Genomic DNA, 5,598 nt, shown 5'->3' with positions numbered 1-5,598 from the left:
GCCTATGAACTCCTCCTGGATACTAAAAATCATGGACTAAATATAGCCATTGGATTTTTGACACACTATAACCTGCCTGACATCTGACTCCCCAGCCCAGCCTCTGGCTTCTTTACTTTTCATTCCATCAGGAAGAGCACACACCAACTGCTGAAACTTCCTTAGCCTGGCAAAGGGTGTTTGAACCCGAAAGCTTGCTTAATAACTATTCTCCAACTATTTGGGTTGGTCTAATAAAAGATATCAGATTCACCCAAGGAACCTTGTCTGCCTATATCCTTAGACCAACACGGCTACAACCCACACCCCTGCAATCAATCATGATTCACTCAGGGACCAGCTCAATACACAGTTGCTAGGTAATGTAACCAGTTATTTAGCAACAATTAACACCTACAGAACCAGAGACTAAGGAGAGGAAGGAATCAATACAGACAATCAACTGCCCCAAAGCAGAGACAGTCAGTTGCACAAGCACCCATGTCAGGAGTTTTGTCTGTCAGCAGCTAGAGGTGCAGCGCTCCAGAACCCAGAACCCCCCTGCACAGATCTCCTGGACAGCTGGCAGGCTTTGTGGTCACAGCAGGGGCTACTTGAAACTTGGTTTCCTTGAAACTTGGCAAGCTTTATGGCCTGAGCAGGGGCTACTACCCCTGCAGTTTTCAGCCTGCTGTGCCTTAACACACACAGGGTCATCTATGTCACGAGTTTTGCCTGGCAGGAGCTTGAGGGGCAGTTCCCCCCCAAACCCCTGCACCTTTCAAATTGAAACTTGGCAGGCTTTGTGGCCTCACCAAGGGCTACCATTTCTGCAGTTTTCACCCCACTGTGGCTTAACGCATACACATGACTTGAGTTTTGCTTTCAAGAATTTGGGGTGCAGCTCCCCCCAAAGCTCTGCACTGATCTTCTTGAAACTTGGCAGGCTTTGTGGCCTCACCAGGGGCCACCACCCCGGCAGTTGTCACCCCCCTGTGTTGTAATACGTACACGTGGCATGAGTTTTTCTTTCAGAAATTTGGGGTTCAGTTCCCCCCAAACCCCTGCACCGATCTTCTTGAAACTCAGCAGGCTTCATGCTCTCAGCAAAGGCTACAACCCCTGCAATTTTAATCCAAAATCAGACAAAAAACAACAGTTAAAGATATTTCATTGATTCCCCATTATACCCTATGGCCGGATCTCCAAGGCAGCTCTGAAGCTGCTTCGGCCTGATCGAAGTGGAAACCCAGTCTGGAGCTCCGGATCGGATCCCTGGCATCCGAAGCAGCTGGATCTGAAGCCGGATCTAATAGCTGCCTACTCACACAGGCCTAGTAAGCTTGTATCCACCTTAGTCCATAAGCATCAGCTCAGAAAGAACAGTCAGGGTTTTATTAAACATAGGCAACATCTCCGTTTTCCAATTAAAAGTTAATTATCTTTTAGTCATTATCTAGGCTATCCTTGCTCATTTTTCCCAGAATCGGTTCAACATTAGATCTTCTTTAATAAGCAATTCATATATGGCAGGCCACCCAGATAGATCGGGATTTACACCATTAGCAAGAGTGAGCAGTTAGTTTTCCAGACTCGTAATCCGTTAATTTAGGGCCTTTTCCACAAGGTAGAGGTTCAGATTCTGCACCAGATATGTGTTCTAGCCAGTTGTGGCAGCCCATAGCTCAGGGTCTCCATTCAGATGGGGTTGGGGAAGGAAATGCAATTTAGCGTTAGGCTTTACAAACCTGCCAACTAAGGGATCCTGCAGCAGGTGAGATTTATAAGCTATGAGGATGGGCCATTCTCTCCCCACCCTTGTCTCTGCTCTTTGTGATCCCTGGAAAATTTTGAAAATGCAGGGATTTTTCTCTTCCTGAAACATATGTGTATGCCAGTGCCCTTTCCATCCATACCACCCAGAGATGAAGAACACAGGTGTTATACTTCCCTCTGCATCCCAAACTGGAAAAGTTCAAATTACTTTACTTGCTGGAAACAGCCAGAGCATCTTACAATTAGTCAGTTTCCAGATACTGGAGAGTCAAACTGAGATAAAATCCTGGCTCTCTTGCAGTCTATGGGAATTGTGCCATTGACTCTAACAGATTAATTCAAAAGCTCTAGTCTTTCCTGCCCCAAAATCTCCATTTCCCTGCCTCTTGCACTTGCTTCTCCGGGTAGATGTAAGCAGAGTCCAGGCTGGCTTGCCCCCCATGAGCACTTATGATAAAAACTCTGCTTCCATTGGGCAAGATTCCTGAAACAGTCTGGTCCCTTCGGCAGGGAAGGCAGGTCAGAATTTTTGAGGCGAAAGCTCAGCAGGGAATCAGCAGGCTGACAGGAGCTTTGCCCAGCACCATTCCCCACAGAGCCAATGCTGTAAAAACTCTTGCTCTGGAAGGCAGGGACTGTGCCAATTACAGAACAGCCCCCAAATTACACAGTTTAGGCGACTGGACAAGATGAAAGGGTCACATCACTAAGACAGAGATGACCCACAAGCACAGGCTGAAAGTAACTCCACAAGGAGAAAAAAAATTGGATCCTGACGGCCCGTAGGGAAAAGACAGAACGGAACCAGGGACTGGAAGCTGAAGCCAGACATTCTTGTTGAGAATAAGGAACAAATATGTAGCAGTGAAGGTGATTAATTACTGGGGCAAACCACCCAACCTCCCAGGATGGTGAGCATATGGTAACCACATACTTTGGTGTCATGGCAGAGGCAGGGCTTTCTTCACCCCTACATTCCACCTGTGACCTGCTGTAAGGGGCTGTTGGTGTTTCTGGTATTGTGCCTTGCAGTTGTGTGAGGCTTTGAAGGGGTCATTTGGGAAAATGCTTCTGGAAACAGGTGCCTGCAAATGTAGGGACCCAGATCTGATGGCCCAGAAGGCTCTTTCTACTCCTGTTCCTACCAGAAGTAGCAGGTCCTCCATTCCATGCTGGTTTAATATCCAACCTGGCTGCATTTCTGAAAGAGATACCTAGTCAGACACAAATTACAGAGCTCAATACAGGATGGGGGGAGGGACTAGATGAAAGTCTAGGTCCTCTTCTACCTAGGTCAAACTAGATGATCAAAGACACTGTACTCCATTGACCAGGGAAGTACATAATCCTGCATAACATTGCCAATCCCAAATTATGGCCTATTGCTTACATTGTAACACTCTCCGGTTATTCCCCTATCAATTAACTGCATGAACCACTTAAAAACAGTGGCCTTCAGTCCCAGGGTCTGCTTTGTAACTTAATTGCACTGAAGTTAACTGTCTAGTAACTGTATCTGCTTTGTCATTTCTTGAGCTCCTGTTAAGGATGCCAGGAATGGTGATGAAGGAGCTGTCAAAGGGCTGCTATTACAAACCTTGAACATGGCTACTCAGTTTCACAGCTGGTGTCTCCCCTCATTTTCAAGGCTACTAAGAGCAATCCTGAAAGTGTTAGAAGCCTTACAAATGAGGAGCGAGTCAACTGGGGGCTGCTGATGCTATGGCACTGACACTTACGTGTATTTAATGACAATTGTTTACATCAAGATTGGACAAATGCAAATTCTAGGTAAATGCCATCTCTTCTCAGTCCCAGTGATGCACTTAAAGAGAGACTACCGTATAGAAGTGTCTCCATAGGAAGTATAAATTCATACACTTTCACTTATAGTTTATTCTCCTAGTTTAGGATGGGATCAGGATTTTTCTTGGCTTGGAGATTAAAAAATAGTTGGAAGTATAAAGCAACATGAAGATGACACAGGATAAAGACTGGCATCAGCAGAACAGTGCAGGTTTGGAGTTAGTGAGATTCTCTGGTTTAGCTGAGCTGCAATCTGGGTTAGTCTACAAAGCGCTTGTCACACTGAGATTTTCTGTGAACAACCCCACCCAGGATTCAATATTTCATGGAGTCTCAATTCAGATTAGTGACAAGATAGCAGGTTTTGGAGATGGGGGGGATCCTTTTATAAAGGATGAGATCAAGAGACATTCCAGTATTTTTTTTAAAAGGCAAAAATAGAACTGGCTGCAAAGTTGTTTTAAACCAATATTCCCAGCTGTGGTTGCAAACCAAACATTGCAGATCTGAGAACCAAAAATAGAAAGAAGGGAGAAGTGGCTCCCTGAATTTTCCTTGGCCAAACAGAAATTAAGCAAGCTATCAACTAGCATAAAAAGAGAGAGAGAGAGAGAAAATGTATTGGGGACAGGGAAATCTCACTTCTTACACCCAAAGTTTCCTTAATCATTTTTCAGTAATAAGACTTTTCTCCTTTAAATGTGAAAACTTAAGCCACTGTCTACAGCAATATTATAGAACCCTACTGTAATTTTACAACAGCTTGTGGGTAGGACTGTGTAACTCACAAACATGGGCTATAGCATTTTAAGAGCCAAATTATGTGACTAGATACCACAGGTCACACTATCATGGCTGTCATCATTTGGCTGGAACAGGAACAAGCAAAAGGGTTTAAAAGGGCAGCAGCGTATTTGGGCAGATAATATGAAACAAAGCATGGTGTATATGCAGCATTGGTACAAGTGTAACTGTCTCAATGAGGGGAGTGACTTCTTACTGTAAGTAGCAAAGAAGTACAACTCCTCATGCCAACAGAATTTGCATCATTAAAAAGGTCTTTATACAGTGCAATCCACCTAGATGCATAGTAGCTAAATGTGCAATTCACTTCACTGCATAACCCAATATGAATCCCAACTTTTTACTGGTTGCATGCACATGCTGCCCAAATGCCTGGCATCTTTTGGCTCTACTCTTTACTTCTTAATGTAATTATGCACAATTTAACTGCATGAGCATTACACAGAAAGGCAAAAGGGAAGCAGCTGTCAAAAGCCACTACTTCAAAACCTTGAAAACAAGGAAGTTCGTCAGTTTCAGTTGCAAAATGACTATCAGAAGCCTAAAATTGGCTACCAGTTTCAGGGCAGCTAGTGTTAACCCGCTGAGAGCATTATGCATGTAATGAGCTTTGCATACAGGAACTCCAGCTCAGTTCATACTCCAGGTAAGGGCACAGCCTTTTTCAGTCTTGAGGCAGTGCCCTTAAACAGAGGTTACTGTACTGCTCTTTCCTACACTTTCATACCAGTATAACTGCATCTAAACTAGGGGGTTGTATCCCTCTAATTATACCAGCACAGTCACAGGCAAGGCAACTTCTCAGAAAAGGCTGAAGAGAACTTACACATTCTCCCTCTTGCTTTTCAAGTGGCTTTGGAATGCTGCTTTGATTAGTCCTAAAGACTGAAGTCCCCTATTCACTGATAGGATAGAGTCAGTATATGCAGTGGCTCAGCCAAGCTTTTTCATAGGGTCATAGGAAAGCTGGCCTGGAAGAGACATCACAATGTTGTCTAGTCCAGCCTCCACTCAAGGCAGGATTGTCCCTGACAAAGCATCCCAGCCAAGTGTCTGTCTATCCAAGCTGCTCCTGAAAATTTCCAAGGATGGCGATTCCACAACTTTTCTAGGTAGCCTGTTCCAATGCTCGTCAGAAAGTTCCTCTGAACCTCCAACCTAATTCCTCTGCTGCAGCTTGAGCTGCTCCTAGTCCCATCTTCTACAGCCACAGAGAAAAGCCCACGATTCCAC

The sequence above is a fragment of the Alligator sinensis genome, unplaced genomic scaffold, assembly GCF_000455745.1.
Source record: "Alligator sinensis unplaced genomic scaffold, ASM45574v1 scaffold511_1, whole genome shotgun sequence".
Taxonomy (NCBI): domain Eukaryota; kingdom Metazoa; phylum Chordata; order Crocodylia; family Alligatoridae; genus Alligator; species Alligator sinensis.
This window is presented reverse-complemented; position numbering follows the sequence as displayed.